This window comes from Spea bombifrons, chromosome 12 (assembly GCF_027358695.1).
Source record: "Spea bombifrons isolate aSpeBom1 chromosome 12, aSpeBom1.2.pri, whole genome shotgun sequence".
Lineage (NCBI taxonomy): Eukaryota > Metazoa > Chordata > Amphibia > Anura > Pelobatidae > Spea > Spea bombifrons.
The window spans coordinates 2,127,415-2,145,971 of NC_071098.1; the positions used below are offsets into that span (position 1 = coordinate 2,127,415).

The 18,557-nt window shown below is 43.5% G+C and overlaps 1 protein-coding gene across 2 annotated transcripts in view; it reads left to right on the forward strand.

Moving 5' to 3' along the window:
- Window positions 1-18,557, forward strand: part of LOC128470698 (protein CEPU-1-like) — a 275,403-nt gene that overhangs the window by 232,300 nt on the left and 24,546 nt on the right. The window lies entirely within an intron of this gene.

An 18,557-nucleotide genomic window follows, 5' to 3' on the forward strand; every position in this document is an offset into this window, starting at 1 on the left:
TATTATGTCAACATTAGACTGCAGGACGCCTAAATCGACCTCATCACCCTGACAATCTGCCCCATCACCCTGAGAATCTGCCCCATCACCCTGAGAATCTGCCCCATCACCCTGACAATCTGCCCCATCACCCTGACAATCTGTCACTTTATCCTGAGAATTTACCCCTTCAACATCTGGATCTGACCCATCACCCCGAAAATCTGAATCCATGTAATTCATCCATTAATTGGGCCGGTGTCCTAAGACCCAAGACCAGTCCCAGGGAGCTCCCCGGCGTGGCTGTAACATCAGATGAAAGGCATATAGCCAACTCCATACACAGCACGTTCCTCACCCATGTTTGCAGTATGTTGGAGGTTGTAGTACCCCCTCAGCCTCTGGCTGAGAGTGATGGTAGTCCACATACCCATGTGGTTGCTGGGACTTGTGTTAGTTGCCCTACTTTCTGGTTATAACATCTCTTTAGTTGTCATTCCTTCATATGGTTCAAGTCAGCAGGTTGGCAGCAGGTCATCAAATGGCTTATTATGTAAATATAGCATAATAAATAGAACATGGAACTCCATGTATCTCCTGTTGTTTCGTATTTGTAGCTGTTTGCTGGGGAATTGCGAGCCGCTGGTAACAGTCCGTTCTCGCAGCATGGCCTTTGTTTCACACCTGCTGGTTTTGTCGCTCTCCGGTTTCATTACAGAGCGTGTTCCTATGTGTCCCCTCGCCTCTCTATGGGGCCTTTGTTTTTTCCTTTACTTCATGGCGCGATGCGATCTCACCTTCTCCTCCTGTGGGTGTTTTTTTCCTTCTCACTGATCCTGTGACACCATTTTTCCTCTTCAGTAGTCATGCATCATCACGGTTGACCAAGTAATCCTGCAATGAACTCAAGATCCACCAAAACTGTGTCAGGATCTTCTGAGTCCATATGGTTCAGCCAAGGATTTTCATATTGGTTCTGATCATTATAATAAAGCTGAACCGTTTTGGTGGGTCCTTCTGGTGAGTTCCATATATATATATATAAGTGGGGAGAATACTCAGATAATTGAGAATGTCTCCTTAATCATCTGCCAGACTTTTAACTTCAGCCTCAGTATCAGCGAAAGCCTTGTTTGCGCAATCCTTTCCCCTTTTTGAATCAGGGCGTCTGCATCACATGACTGATGGTGACATCATGATGGACCCAAAGTATCTGATGTGTCATAATGTGGCAGCGTCCGGGTCCATGCAGTCACGTATTGTAGTATTGTAGTGATCGTTCCCCGTGTATTCCCAGTCTGTCTCCATCCTCCCCCCATGCCAGAGCGGCCATTTCTTTCTGGTATCTTGTCTTTTTGTGGCGTCTGTCACCTCTTGCTCAGACATATTTGGATTTTCCACCCTCTTCTCACTTCTTCAGTTTGATTTCTCATCTGCGTCTCTCTCGCTCCCTCTCGCTGGTCTATTTTCATTCATAGTGATAAGTCTCGAGCGTATTCCCCACTTTTTGACATCGGCAAAAAAAATGACATCTTCTCTCCCTCCTGCCGTGAGAACGCATTGTAAGACAGAATGTTATTTCAAACCCGGTGACTGTGAAAAGCGTTACTGGACTTCGAAATATATTTAATTAATATTGGTATTATACAAGCCCAGAACTCTTACTACATCAGCTTTCCATCTGAAGAAGAGACCTCTGAGGTCCTCAAAGTGTATGTAACTTCACAACTTCTTATATGTTGCCCAAAGAAAATGTATCATCCTCAAATAAAGACTCCATAATAGATTCGAAAATAGATTTGCTCAGAATGGATTCTCTCTAGTTTAATTTCTCTTCCCCGTTCATCGCTTTGGGGGTCGCCTCTTTCCTGACCTCTCTTCATATGGATGCCGCCTGCCTCTCTCTCTCGTTCTGAAGAAAGAGGATTTTTTTGGGCCACTCCGTCTATTTCCTCATCTCTTCATGACTCCCAAGGACAATTAGCCACATCTTGGGTCCAATAAAGCCCATTTTCTTCCATCTACACCCCGGACAGCCTGTTATTGTGAGATTACACGATGATGTCTCTTTTAAACAAACACGGTGCTAACCGATTACCGCTCAGACCGGCCGCTAATTTCACGCACAGAAAAATAAATCGGTTAAATAAATAGGTTTATAACTCTTAACACGATACTCGTTCCATTAGTACCGCGTTTCTAAGGTTTCTGCGGTGAAACTGTATCGAAGGTTAAATAAAAATGTATCTAGGCGTGAAATGCAGAGTATTCTTTGGAGAGCGAGTATCTCTGTCCTCGCACACGATGCCCATCTATCTCACACAGAATGTCTGTATTTATATCCAGAAGTGATACTTAGTATCATCTATAAAAAAATACTTTCCGAGTGTGATTATTTGATAACTCTTACAGTCTCTATCCGGGTCGAAGCCGATTCCAAATTGTTTGACTACTGGACCTCAGTCCTAATGAAATGATGATGGGGATTAGGTGGCCCATATGGTGTTTCCAAAGCCAATTTCACATCTGCTGGACTGGAGTATCTTTAGTTGATTCAATGATTATTTTTGGGACTACAAGAATGGAAAGGCGTATTGTTCCAGCAGCGTGAGTATTAGAGGTTCCCTCCATCCTACCCATGTGCTTGGTTTTGAGAAGATGTCCTGATGGAATATCTGGGGACCTGCACTCAAACTTCTGAAGGTTGTCCAGACGCAACAGAGGGCCGGTGATGGGTCGGAGAGGGTGAAACTAACCCTTAGCTCATGTTTGAGGGGCCAGTCTGTTAATGTAGTTAGAAGTTAGAAGAGCCCAAAGTCAAGCTGCTTGTTCAGAACCTGTAGGACAAACCCTGAGACTTTCTTAGTATCTTCATCAACCTCCCAACCCTCCGCGTCTTAACGGCATCAAAACACAGATCCAGGAGTTGATTGTTTTCTCTTTAATCCTTCCTAGAATAAGAAAACCTTTAATTATTCCATTAAGCCGTGCCCGTGGAACCTCTCCGCATGCATCGCGCGTTCTGCCTGGTCATCTGGGTTATTTTTTTGTTTTTCGCTCGGTTGTACAAACACGTGAGCAGATGGGATCTTGGAAGTCCCCGCGCACTCAACTCATTTGGAAATTTGTCACCGGAAATTGCTGGCATCCACTAGACTTGGCTATTGTTCTGGAAAACAAAACGACATGGGACTTCGGCGTACACTCGGAGATATTTTGATTCTCCATCATTGCACATTTTTAATTGAACGGGGCACATGTGATTAACCTTGTGTAGCTGTTGTAATAAATAAGAAAACCACATTTCCATCAAGCCGGAAAAAAATGATATTTTCCTCTTATGTTTTACAACGGCTGGTATATTATACTTTTTAAAAACAAAACACTTTATTTGCGTTGGCTTTTCCTATTCTAGGGCGAGTGTCTCTTATTAATTTACATGGAATCAGGCGCAGGTATCGGTGCTATACCCGTAAGATTAATGCAAGCCATACGATTCTTAAAATTAGGGTATTTACTCACGGAAATTGTGATAAAAACACCATAATAATGAGAGGAGTATATTTAATGAGGGATGGGGCTAAAATTAGGTCTATCTCTTTTGTAATTGGTTCCCTTCCATGTTGGACCATTAGGCTCCCTGTAGCGACTCTGCTCCGTGTGCCGGTCAAAAGGGAGATCACCGATTTCCCAAACAGTATGGAGGACTTTGCGGAGTCAGAACAGCGTCCATAGTTATCATCTCTCATCATATCTCATCGCTCGGCAGTAAGAACGGCGGCGCGGAGGTGGCGGCCGGTGCTGCCCTGGTATAGTCATAGGGCAATGCCGGAGGTAAATACCCCGCTGCATTTGCCCGTGCTGTCATTTCTAATTGTGTATCGTCACAGATACAGCTAGTTGGAGACTATTGTCCATTAAAAAAAAGGGAAAAAGTCTAGGTTGCTCGTACAGGAGTATTTCTAGTCCTGGCAGGTAAGATAATGTGAATTATGTGGTTGTTTGAAGAGTGGCCCCTGTGTACAGATCAACAACACCTTCAACTTCTAAAACTTTAAAAATCAGTTGAGAAAACACGTCTTTGAACACGTTAGTGCTTTAAAATGTAGTTTGAACTTGTATCGCTTGCACGTAAGTGTGGTCTCTGGGAGGTCCCGAGGGTCTCACATCTTCCGGTCCGCACCTGAATGTGGCATTATCTGAAGATAGCTACTAATCGTAATGCACAGCGTTCAGCCCCGGGGTGCTGAGCACAGAGGACAAAGCCTGTTTCTATACTTATAACCCAGTGAATTTCTTACTAAAACTGCTTCTCGGGGGACAGAGGAGTTAAGAATTCCGGTTGATCCAGTGAAACGTCAGTGCAGAGAGTTGCCCTATTTACGTCCGATATTTCGAGGAGGTGTCAGCCGTCTTTGCGCCTTACATGCTATAAAAGACGTTCTTTCTGCAGGCTGTTCTTAAGGGTTTAAATCCAGCAAGGAAAGCAAGACTGATCCCTCGGGCTTCCCACCCAGAGAAATGTGAAGAAGCGAATAATAAAATAGGCAGGAATCCGAATTAACCCTTTGTGTAATATTTCTACAAGAAACATTTACCCGGGGCCTCTGAGTTCTGGGAATTAAGATGAAAGGAACGCGTCTTGTAACGTGCAGAGGGATAGAAACAACCTGTGTTTCCTTGTAATTCATTTTACTTTCAGATGCAGGATAAAGCCGCGGAGGCATCGCTCGCGTAAAACTACTGCCGGCCTTTCTTGTAGCCACTTTTTTTGCATATTGCTCATTTTCACAGATATTGGCTAATTTTCAATCTTTGTGAATTCCTCTTTATTGTGTTTAATTTAATTGCCTCCCCACCCCCGCTGTATGCTTTTTGAATTCTTCTGACTATATTCTATGAAAAAAATGCATTCTCAATATAATCTGATGGTGCTGGTACATAAAAATGACCGGGATAGTGAGGGTTAATAGAAGCTTTATATTGTCAAACAGCAGCCAATGAGCAGCGTCGCCATTGCCCTGTGGGTCTCTCATTGGCTGAATGGTGTTCTCATTTGGGACCTTACTGTTTAAACCAATTGGTTCCTCGAGATTAGGAGACACCGGACAGCAGATACCATTCTGTGCCGTTTGATATAGTCAGACAATAATGTGCATATTTACGATATCTTATCACTTTATATATTACATTGTAGCGATATCGGGTTAACCGAGCCTCTGTATAATTGCAAAAAAGTATCAGTACTAATAAATAAAAAATCAGTAACAATGTAACAATTACCCGCCAATCCAACACGTCGTGTCTTCCATTGTATGAGAATCCTGCCTTTATCTGCCCTCGCGTACACAGAGCCTGCGCCTCGGGGCTTCTTCATCACCTACCTTAGAATAGACGCGGGTAGGGATTGCGAGTGTATCCGAGATGATAATGTGCGAGCTGAAGGATACGGCTGCTAAAAACTGCCTCTCCCATAGGAGGTTTCCTTTTTTAAATACAACGAGATCTCTTTGGGGATCTCCGCATCTCAGAGCCGAAACTTTTTAATGGGTTTATCTTCGGTACGAGATAGCAGAGGTGGCATCAGGTTCCTGCGGAACTGAACTTTTGGGGTTACTTTTTCAACGCAGAGTTTGTTTTGTTCTAGTTTGGGGTCGTCGGCCACGAGTGCCTTCTGACTCTTATCTGAAGGAGCAGGTTGTCTGCTCGAGCTACCTGCTTACAGCCCCGCCATGAGTAAGTCATGGAGATCCAAACAATCCCTTCTCTCGCCCTCTTCTACAGGGAAACTGTGATCATTCCTGTGTATCGCTTGCATGTGTTGTGTGCAGTTACAATGTAACATGTCTCTACGCTCATGTGTACTGACCCTACAGACGGACGGATGGTCCAGGAGGTGTGAGACCTCTGTGATGAGTGGTGAGTCAGGAGTAGGCAGGAGATGCCCATCAGTGGAGACCTCTGAGCAACTCATAAAGCTGCCATGATAGACACCGTAGCAGTCATTGCTCACAGAGATGCTCAATATGTGAACGAGAAATTAGCGGCCTTTATGGAGACTTTTGTTGCAGCTGCGAGGCCGCGACCATGGTCCTTGGTGGATAACTTATTTATGTATTGGGCGAGATGGCTGTTTTTTTTCATCTGCTTTTCACCTTTTTTCTTTTTTTTATGCATGACTGCCGTGTTCTCAAAGATTTGGGGATTACCGCAGCTGCAGAAGGTTTTATCCCCGTTTTGGCGCCTGTCCCGTTTTTTTTGTGTAAATCGCACTCTTTTTAGCTCTGCACCGTTGTAGTGCGCTGGACCGTTCCTCGGTTTCCTGGCACCGGTGATTTTCAGGGTCTCTTAAAATATATCAGGCTTTTCTATTTCTAGTCTCAGGAACTTCATTAATTCTCAGAATGATCTTAATAACTCAGATCTGTTTGGCTGGGTCATGGTTGGATGAGCCGATCCTCGAGCATTTATATGCTGCATGTATATATATATATATCTATATATAGAGGGGGGGCTGTCGGACTCGGACCCTGTGGCCCACCATTAAAACCCCCTCAAATCGTCATCTCTCCGCATGTAGGAATAAGCCCAGGATAATTTAGTCTATAATTTGAAGGAAGCTCCAAATAACTTTTCCCTAATTCTTCAAGTTATAAGTTGTGGCAAGCGGCCTGGTGTCTGCGGCTACCGTATCTTGGTTCATTATGGCTGCCCGGCGGACAGGCGTGGGGGGCTTGTAAACATCTATCATTCCTACCGATACAGCCAATTCCAGAGGAGGAGGCAGAATTAACCCTTTAGTTTGTGCGTTTCTCTGTCTATATGAGCCGTGTTCCTTTTCATTCTTATTACATGCCTAAAATTAAAGAGGTACTTGACGCGTACCCTCGAGTGTTTTTCACATTAATTTATGGTTTCTCATAAAGCATATAAAAAAATGGAAAGTTTAATGCACGACTGAGGGCATTTTCTTTATTGCACTTCTGCTGAAAGCCGTTAAACGTTTCTCGCATGACATGCAGATTATTTCCCCGTTTAGCTCATTTCCATCAAACTGGCTGGAGGTTTTTACGGATGTCTGTGGCCTGCAAGGGTTAAAAGAGCTTAATGCTCAATTGTCATGGTTACTGGGGCCTATAACTGGTCAGTCAAGTTGCCATGGCGACATGTCTCTTAGCACTGCACATTTAGTCCCATAGTGTTGTCATGGTTACAGTTGGCCAGTGTGACAAAGTAACAGGTAATTACTTCATAGGGGTAACAAAAAATTTAAAGAAAGAGGACAAATATAAATGAACGGCGCGCGGCAGCGGGGGGTCTCAGACGCAGCGCAACGGGGGGGGGTATCAATTAACAGACGGAGGGACGGAGTTATTTGGGGACTCCGGCTGCAGATTTCAGTTATAAATTAGAAATGTTCAATATCAAATCCCAGAAAGAGCCACACGAGACTTTCTTTAATGCGGTGCTAAGAAACGTTCCGTCACGAGGGCAGATGTGGATTGGGATGTTGGATATTATTCGGGGCAAGTGGAGTTTTAAGTCATTGCCTGACTGGCTTTCTAGGGGCTGGGAATTATTCTACAAAGAACCCCTTTACTTAGATGATCATGCGATGTCCGACTTGTTCTGTCCTGTTTACCCGTTGTACAGCGCTGCGGCATATGATGGCGCTATAGGGAAGACGCTTGTTATGGGCATACAGCTTTCAGATCTCTGTCTCCGGCCAGGAAAGCCAGTCCTGATCTCATCTTCTTACTTTATTATCGAACAGTAGAAGGACTCCGCTGATAAATAGATGGATGGATACGGTTTAGAGGTCACTAAGTGTCATAATATTTGACCGTTACGTCTGGAGCAGACCGCCGAGGCCTCCGCTTCCCCCGACTTCTCCGAAAGGAAATATATTGAGTACTTTTAGGCTGTTGGTCTTTGATTTGAGATATTCTGTCTACGATGGACCCAGGGACGTTGGGATCCTTAGGTTAGCCGTTCTGGTACCGTTCCGTTTCCATTGTACTTCTAGAGCGTTCCTCGCCGCGCTGCCTGATGTTTTTTGGGGTTATAACATAAAATTGGATGTTTGGGGATCTTCAGTCTTTGAAGTTAATCGGTTAGAATTGTTAATTATAATCACAGCAATTGGAACAAAATTGTAGTTTATCTCGAGCAAACCAATCTTTCCCCTGCTGTAAAGACTCAAACCTTAATCAGTCGTTGGTCGTCTTAGATTCAGGAGCCGTATGTCTATCCCATGCATGTTTAATCCCCTCACTGTATTACCCTCTACCACTTCTGCTGGGAGGCTGTCCCACTTATCTACCACCCTCCCAGTAAAATAAAACCTCATTCCATTTTATTTTTAGATTATAGCCTCCTGCATGATGTCGGCCTTGGGTTGTGGCCGATGATCCTTGTTCACGTTTGTATCGGGGCATCTCATTGTTGAGTAAGTGTCTGCGCTGAGTGTCTGACTCGCGTTATCTGAGTGGGGCCGCTCTGCTCAGCGTGGAATATGCAGCATCTCTCTGGGTTGTTTCATTGATATCATTAGGCTATTGACCTGTTTTGCACGCATTCCATCAATAAACCGGTAAACGGATCGTCCATTTACTATTCTCATATTAATGGCATTCGCTCGGCGGTGAAATTAGATCTAGTGATCTCACGTAACACGCGTGTTTTATACAAAGGGCGGACTTTTTTAATGCGCGGTAGGACAGGCTATAACGCGGCATCTCACGCTCGTTCTGTATGATGTCAGAGGGATGCGCGGTAGGACAGACTATAATGCGGCATCTCGCTCTGCCGCCGGTGCGCTCTCCGCGGAGCTCGGCTATTAGAACGTGCGCAGAGCTTCGCGAGCCGTATGCAATTATCCACGCTAATAACGGATCTCCGCTGGGACAGAACACAATGCCATCGCCTTTTGTTCCATTGCATATAAACGCGTTTTGCGGCACTTAGAGGGTTACTTTCGACTGAAATTATACAAACCCGGTTTTAACGAGATTTAACCAGCGTCGTTATTTATTGGAGAATTTATTAACAGCCAAATCATAGGGTTTTACACCTTTTTTTCCGAACATTTCAACCAACATCCCCAGATGCCATTAGAATGGTGCGTGGCGTTTAGGATTTCCAGTGATTCCAGCTGAGAAGTAATACAATAATGTTTATTATTTCCTCCGACACCCCGCCGCTGTGGCACAAACTTCTACTGGCTCTGTCAAGAGGTTGGCTGAGCGTAATGAGAGTTGAAATGCCACAACAAGTGCAGTGCAGCAGTGACTATTCTAAAGGGAACTGCTTGAACTTCTGTGAGATTTGTCTAGGATTCTGCTTTTACTAGATCCTTTAGGAAATTATTGTTATTCAGACCCAAAAGTAGATGTCCTGGGCCCTCTGACCCTGGGGGGCGCCTGGAGTCGGGTACCCCACGAATACAAGCTCTGTATACCCCGCACGGTGGTCCTTCCTGCCGAGGTTTGCCATCCTCAACCCAAGAATCGCAGATCCAGGACTACGGGGCAGCCATTCCAAAAGAGCAACATAAGTCCCTTCTTCAGATAGAACGGCTGAAAGCATCCAGCAAAGAAGCGCGCTTGATCGTTGCGCGGATTAGAGTTCACGTTCCCGTAACATGTGCCAATCACTGATGTATTATGGACTAGGTACGCAGGAACAATGGGATGTAATTACAGCTCATTAACGTTAGAATGGGGTCTCTTGGCTGCGCGTGAGGGGCTGCCGCGTCTCTTCCTCCTCTCCATGACTGCTCCGCCAGGCTGACTGCTCCAGCTGATGGATGCTCACCTTGTTTACTGGACTTTTAATTACTCCTCTGCCATAATATTATCTCTGAGCTGTGGCTGTATCGCGGATATTATCCATCTATTATCTCCTCCAAGACGGAGAGCACAACGGCACACAGGAGCCAGCTTAATGAACTAAACGACACTTCGGCTCACGATAATCCCGCTCCCCAGATCCTCCCTAAATCACCCGCGCCCTTTCAAGCTGTCCCTGCTGTGGGATCGCCACTTCATCAAAGTGCCACCGGGACCCGTTAAACCGCAAGCCGAGAGCCGCAGCCCGGGGACAGACGCATCCCGATCGCGTTGACTGAGTTATTTCTGGTCTCATTCTCCACGTGGCGGCTGCGCTAGCAAGAAAAAGAAAAAGCAAAGGGTGTGAAAATCTCCGCTTTGTCTAATTTAGTAAAGGGACGGAGGAATTAGCCTTTCTCTCATAATAATCAACATCATTAAATCTGAACATTATGTAATGAGACGCTTATGGAAAGAAAGAGACTCGGCGTCTCAGGAGAACGTACATCGAATGTAGAGCTTATGAGGTCATCTCCACGTCGCTCCAACCGCATCGAAAGCGGTCGTGTAAATTAATAGAAAATGGCTTTTCAAGTTGTTTCCAAAAGTATTGATTATATCAGCGTGATGCCTCATATGCAGATGAGGGCCACAACTGGCAATACCTGATTTGCATATGAGGGCCACATTTTTGGGGCAATGTATTGGTTTCATGTGTTTTACGCATCTTAAAAACCTACAAATGATAGGAATTCCTTCATATTCTCCATCCGGATGAAATCCCACCACAGCCAACCTGCTCAGACGTTTCACGTCGTGTCGCCATCGCGCCGTTCCTGGCTTTCTTCTTCTAGTCACCTCCCTCCGTTTATAGAATATGGTTCCGTGCGAAGCAAAGTGTTGATTTCAGCAGCAGTAAAGCGTCGCTGCTCTCTTATCAAAGTCATAAAGCTTTATTAATATGTCAGAATGAAGGATCATATTCAAGAAGTAGATATTCGAGCCACCGCAGGAATTTCACGGCATGCGAAGTTTATTAAAATAACCTTTAGGCTGGAAACCAAATATGCTTTAAAAAAAAAAAACAGCAATTTTCTTTTATCTTAATAAAATTTTGAATGTTGGGAAGTTCTGGACTTGTTCTATACCGGCTCCAGGAGCTGACGCTTTGCCTGCCAGTAAACCTGCATAATGATGTCATCGTCATGGTGTATTTTAAGCATCGATACGCGGAACCCGCTCACCTTTTGTTTCAGCGTGGATTTGTTTTTTCTTTTTGTTCCCACTCTGAAGGCTCGTACAATATATACATTTTAATGGTTTAAAAATAGAGTCCAAGCATTCTGAAAGCCTGGATTTCTGTAAGTGTTCTGGAAATTGCAATCACCCCGCAGCCTTGATTGCCCTAAAGGGAGGAACCAACTGCCCCATAAACAGTGAGACGAGGAAGTCGCAGGTTAAATGCTTGCCCTGGATACTCTTTGGAAACTGGTCCTCATGATGAGGTCACTGGGGTCATTATTTTGGAGTCATGACCTCAACCCAACAGGGATATTACCCAATGGACCCAATGGACGCTGTGGTCCTAAATGAACTCAATGTCAGCCCAGAAGCCTCACTTTATGGCAGTCCTCCTGTCTTTCCACTGGAGTTGAGAAGGGAGGTTGTTGGGCAGATGAGAAAGGAGGATGGAGGCAGGACACTTGGCAAAGATGTATTCCAGAAGGTGTCATCTCCATTGGGACAAAAGAGGCAGTATAAGACAACCCGTGATAAGGACAGCGGGGTATTTGGAGAGAATAAAGGCAGGGAAGCAAACAAGCAGCTGAGACAGAGGGCTGAAGATGCCCGGGGAGGGACACCCAGGCTCATGGATCCTCTCTGGCGCTGTTTTCAGTCCTGTGCTGGACTTAATTCTTAGGACAAACATCGAACTTTCAATCAGTCACCAATGAAATTGCCCGAAGATAATGAATGGTTTTCATTTCCCGAGTAGAAACCCTTCCATGAAGTAATATAAAGTATTGATTTTCAGTATTGGTCATGGAGTAGAGAAAAGTTGTGTGTCTGATGATACCTTCTAATAAACCCAAATGATAGTTTAGACAGATAGAGGAGAGACGTTTCCAAATCTCACAGGTCCCTTTAACCGCAGAACGGATGCTCACTTAGATGTCTGTAGCCGGCTTTTATTCCTAGATGATTATAGAGGCGGTTTTGCAATTGCTAGTTTAGGGGGACAGACGCATGTTTGGGGGGCGAGCGGTAAGGAGATTGTACGATGCGTCAAGAGAAAAAGTTACAGAGTAACAAAGTTTCAAATACATGGCACAGGAGGAGATCAGACATGCGATATTGCCCCACAAATCCGATGCATGGACGCTAGTGACTGTTACCCCAAAAAACAGCCATCTCTGGATATATTTTATTAGGGCAGATCCGTGCTTTGCATGTCACATTCTACTAAACGCTGTCTAATAATTCTGCAATTAGCTCCTGAAATGAAGTCCCCGTGGCCGAGGAGCGTCCTGGACAGAAGAAGCAAAGACCACCAGTTTGGGTTGATTTAGATATTGGGATTTTATGCCACTGGCACAGAGCATGTACATAGGAAACAATACATGACATTATTATTATTGTTATTATTATTATTTAATTATTATCAATAATAATAATATATGTAGGGTATTAAGGAGTTGTGTCCTATGGTCTCTGTTTTCTGGGGCGGAAAGACTGTTGTGTTGCTTTTGGTCTTTTTTTATCCTATTTTACTACGTGGCAATAATTATTACTGCTATTCCGTCAAACTCACGTCTCTATTAAAGATCATTTTTACAAACAGGCGCATTACTCGTGTCATCTCTCCATTTATTATGATCAGACGCCGCGTTACCGCGTGTGCCACTCGCTGAATTACTTAATGAATGGAGGATAAGATCATAAATCCTCTCTGTCCCGACACGCACAGATACGTCGGTTCCACTTTCCCACGATTATATTTTTATTTACTGGGTTCGAAAAGGGATGCAGATTAATTTGGCCAAATCACTTTTCTTTTGGCGATCTGCATTTCATGAAGTTCAGGGGTCTCCGAGGCTTTTTCTGCTTATGATATATATATAGATAGATAGATACAGATATAGATATGATATATGATATATATATACAGTTTTTTGCAAAACATATATATTTTTGTCTTGTGTGAATAGAACTTATATTGAGGGACATTAATCTCTGATTAATGAAAGTCTATGGAGGAACGGACTTCATTAGCATCGCCGTAAAGCATCAGCTCAGTGTGGCGTTTCAGCAGGAAAAGTCACCCAAAATATCACATGACTGACAGCGATGGCGGCTCCAGGTCTGCAGCAGAAAAGGAAGGGGGTTTATTGGAAGAAATGAGTTGGAATACAGAAAAAGCCCCGGTTAATTGACCCCACGTTGGATTACTGACCCTGCTGTATCAATCAGTGCAGGGCACCCAGCCAGCCGCTTGGAACAACCCCCATAAAACACATCATTTAAAGTATTTACCGTCAAGAATAGATTCTCAAGCAGTTTACATTAAATATACATCGTAATGAATCAGTAAAATCAGGTTAATAATTAACATAAAACGCGCCCACATTCCTATTGAAATACGCACTTTAGAAAAGATAACTTCAGACACACAGAAACATTGTCACGGTAAACGGGGTGCCATTGTTTTTTGGACATAATGAACATTTATTACTTTTATTTTACAGTCAGTTCTCCCCACTCGCCGTCCCAGATCCCGATGTATTTCTACGTTACAGACGCATGTAAATGTGCAGATAATTCACATTATTCTTCCGTCATAACTTCCCGAAACTGATTGTTTTTATCAACGGAGAAGGGGGGGCAGCACTGGTTGGGGTGAAGTCAGACGCAGTGCATTCACCCAGCTTTATAAATATCCAAAAATGGGGACTTATGTTTTAGTGGGTGGGGTTAGGGTGTGGCTGGGGGTGGGGCTTCACTCAGACTTTTTATTGTGTGACTGGGTGGGGGGCATTTAGAAGAATAATGGGTTTTATTTATCGCGTTTAATTTATAAAACCATTTCCTGCTGTAGAACCCTGCGATCCCCTCATACCCAGCAAACATTCTGACCTCCTAGAAAAGAGGGGCATCAGGGGAGGAGAGAGGGGCATCTGTCTGTCTATCTGTCTATCTATCTGTCTATCTACCTGTCTATCTATCTATCTATCTATCTCTCCATCTATCGATCTTCTCTTGCCTGGAATCTATTTTTTGAGCCCGCGCAGCACCAGACGTCCCCGTTCTGTACCGTTAATAGTTTTTTAGCGCAGACACCGCAGAGTTTTTATGGATAATACTTGGCCTCAGCTGCCACATAAAGAAAGCAAACTTACTCTGAAATATTAACATTTTTCCGTTATCGCCGAGTCCTCTCCGTCTGCATTCCTTCCCATTTCCCTCCATTACGCTGTTTAGCGAGTTTGTCCGGGTTCCTGAGACGTTTTTTATGGTGCGGCTAAAACATTGTATCCGATCTTAAGAGCAGAAGAGCACAACGTGATGTGACAATAATCTTATTAGTAAATGTGGAGAGAAAACATACTATCATTACCGGTAACGCCGGGCAGGAGTGTGGGGGCCGATCGCGTGCCCCCCACCAATTACCTTCTCTCCATTACAGCTTTCCCAGGACAATTTAAACACATTTTTCACATCAATTTTACCTTCAGACATTTTATTTCTCCTTGTCTTGTTTTATTTTTCCATTTTCCATGGACTGTATATGGACAGAGATGTCTCTGTGAGTTTTAGCCCCCAATAACGCTGTAAATTTGCCCCTGCTCCAGACTGTTGGGGCAGATGTAGCTTCCGGGAATCACGCTTCAAGTTGGAAATGATGTTAAAATCCACAAAGGGCCAGAACTAAATTCTAGCACATCTCCTAGTTAGTTCTTCAACATTTTCAATGAATACCCCCCAAAAAAACTTGACTCCAAAGACAAAAGACTCTAAAGAGGGGTAGGGTGGTAGATAAACTGAACAGCCTCCCAGCAGAAGTGGTAGAGGGTAATACAGTGAGGGTATTAAACCTGCATGGGGTAGACATACGGCTCCTGAATCTAAGATGAGACCAACGACTGATTAAGGTTTGAGTCTTTACAGGAAAAACTAAAAAAATGTAAAATTCTATGATTCTATGTTACTAAATTCCACCCAATAATCTGCTTCTTTAGCCTATTGGGGAAAATATGATATTTGGGGGAAAAATTATATTTTAGATATTTCCCCTTCAAAGAGATCGTCTTATCTGGTTTTAATCTATTATATATCGTGCTGCCGTGTGATATATCCACCGACTCCCGACATTAAGAATGCTCACGATTACCATGATTTAATGAAATAAATGAGATTTTTAATATTTATTATTTATATGGGGGGGGGTATAAGGAGCCGCCAAAATAAAATCCATATTTATTCAATAAATAGTTAATAATTTTAGCCGCATCAAAAACCCTCCGGCTGGAGCCAAACGTTACAGAGCAGATATATTTATATATTTTTATATATTTATATATATATATCCCGTCCGTGCTGTGCGGGATTATGGGGCTTTTTGATGTTTCTCGAAGAGTTTTTAACTATTTATGAATATATAAATGCATTTCTAATGAGCTTGGCTTTGGCTGAGCTTGACAGACGCTGAATACCCTGTCCTCCGGTGAGTCCCCACTCAGGGGCATCTCAAGTTTTACACGCTTACAGAGGAGGAACCCCCCCCCCAGTGTATCGGTCTATTCCTACCCACAAGGGCAGAACCGAAATGCGGGGCAGAGGGAACCAACACCCCCAGACGTACGTTTCATGGACGGGCCGGTGGAAATAGGGCAACGTTTTTGGTTTTGTAGCCAATCAATGCAGAGCCTGGAGATTGCGATCGAATGTCTTTTCCCAGAATCCTTTGCGATCGTGACGCTGATGAATGTTGCTGGCGACGCACTATTAGTTATTGGGATTACCAGCATCACCGTCTGCAGTTAATGCATTTTTCATATATGCAGATCAGCCCCATATTACATTTACGAGTCGATAATTTTTAGAGAACTGGGAGATGAGCCAGACCATAAAGTGACGGACGCCGTCCGATCCGACAGTGATTCCCACTCCTTGATGTGAACACAGGGGGTAGTTAGATTTCTCCTGACTGTGTTCGGAGTAGTTAAAGATGTTTGCGCTAGACCACATGTGACCTCCAGCTGCCCTTTAAATACCACTCTCACAATGCTCAGCCAGCCGGGGCTCTCAGACGTTTTGTATTGTCTGCATTATCTGGATACGCAGAAAATCAGAACTAAAGTTTAGAATTCGTTAAGGGGCAGACATCGTTCTTACACAATTTGAGGTGCTGTTCCACTTATTATAATGTGGTCCGTACCTTTATTCCCATTTTTAACGTCTTATTTCTCAGGATTTAGCAGCGCTTATCATACAGGAACCAAAGAAATCATTTTATATAAATAGTAAGGTCCCTCTATTCGTGATGAATAATTGAGGGTATAATAAAATAAAAGGACTTGAGAATTGTAAACCAAACTCTGTTTACTGAGTGTATACGGTATATATAATGCAAACAATAATCAATGTGAATCCAAAAATATATCTATAGAGCAGAGTTCATAAAAATAAGTATAATGCTTGCCAATAAAGATAATAATCTGGAACATACCCGTGGGATACGGTCTCTCAGTAAGCGCCGTATTCTGCCCCCCAATCTTACAATCTCGCTATCTTATATACTTTTGTCTTAACCTGCAAACCGATAAATCATAGAGCTCTGCGATCACATTCTTTCCTCAAAAGGTTAAGTCCTAAAAAAATAAGCCTGTTCGGTTTCTATGGCAACATCCTACCACTGCCTGGTTTTGCTTCACTTTACAATAAAGTTTTCCTGGCAAAAATGACAAAAGTGGCAAAAAACGAACAAAAAAATATTTATTTGAATGTTTCGGGCATTCGTCGGTAACAACATTGATGTTCTTAAATTTTCATTTGTTCTCTAAGTCGAAAAGCAATTTGCTTTGGATGTGCTTTGTTCCACCCCAGCCGGGGCGCGGGGTGCGGGGCGCGAGTGTCCACTCCAGACGACTTCTATCGGAGATGAATATTCATGCGTTAAGCAGAATTAGAATTCACCGACTCCCAATACAATTGAGATTTCTCACCGGTGAGATTTATCGGCTGAGGTTTATAGAGTTGACACAAAGGAAGCCGACAATCTGAGAACTATTGATGACTCTGAAATTGCATTTGGCTTTTTAAATGGCCGCCAATACCGGGAAATTAAAAGTTCTGCTTTATGACATGCAGCGGCTCCTGACAGCAGCGGCTCCCCCGGGCGCAGAATCATCCATTCCTAAGAATAAAAGCAGGAAAATAACGCCACTGACCTGCCTTTCCACATCATAGGCAAATGGAACGAAACGCGGTTACTGCAAGATACAGGTTTATGGTAGCATTTCTGGCAAAATAGTGTATAATTAGTATTATTTATTCATTTATATAGCGCCATCGTATTCTGCGGCGCTGTACAGTTAGAGCATGTTTTATTTAACCAAACAGGGGTGCTGAAAGGGAGTTATGGAATGGTTACTGATGTGATTGCCAGGTTGCCCCCACTGCATCTGGCAAATCACTTTAACGCATTTAATATATGAAACGTCCCCTTACATTTCCATGGTGCCCCCACCCCGCACCCCTGCAAATGCATGGAAAGGATTCTACTGAATTCCTTATATATATATATATATATATATATATATATTCCTTATCGAATGATGTACCACCGCTTCCAACGCTGGCCCGGTACATCCTAAGGGGCAGAACTTTTAACGACGTACCAGTACGTCCTAATAGGCACCAATGGGTTAATATGCATTATTTCCCTTTAAAACCTCAAATGCTGGGCTAATCTATAGAATCTATAGTTCAGGGACACTACTTCGTAAGGTGACATTGATTTTGGTTAAAATTACTACATCTGATAATTGAGCAGATACAGACTTTGCGAAGCGATGATGCATAATCCCCGATATCGTTAAACTTGCCTTTCAGGAGCTGACCTTGTGAGCGAGAAAGGAGAAGGAATTTCCTATTATTCTTTAGTACATTCATTGTAATCGTTGATCAGAAATCTCCGTTCTGTGTTTCAGACGGTCTGCCACGTCGCGTGATGGCATTTTTACTGGTTTGGTTATAATAGGATGTTTGGTTTCCCCATTTCCTCCGATGGTTCGAATGAAAGCATTTCTATGCTGGTTAATTGTCCAAATTGGGGTTAATTGAATCGAAATATTGGTCTTTTTATTGGCATCGCTGAATCTTCTCTTTCTTACGTATGATAAAAGGTGATTCTCGTCTCTCCGCTTTACAAAAGGAAATTTTGCAAATGTGTTTTTCCTCAAACGAATCGCTTGCCGTTCAAATGGATGTAGAAAGTTTAGAATTGGATTTGGAAAGTTTGCTATGGCAACGGAGCTTTCCGATCTTCTTTCAGCTCTCACCGCAATCGACACTCAGACAGGAATCAGATGGATTCGGATACATTGACACGTTGTATCCAAGGACCTGAATAGACACATTAGGCGTGTGCCGTGGGCATCGCTCATCACCACCGGAAATCCATATTTCTGGCCTGTTTTCTGCCCGTTTTCCCCCGATCCAACCCATATACCCCTCCTATAAAATCAT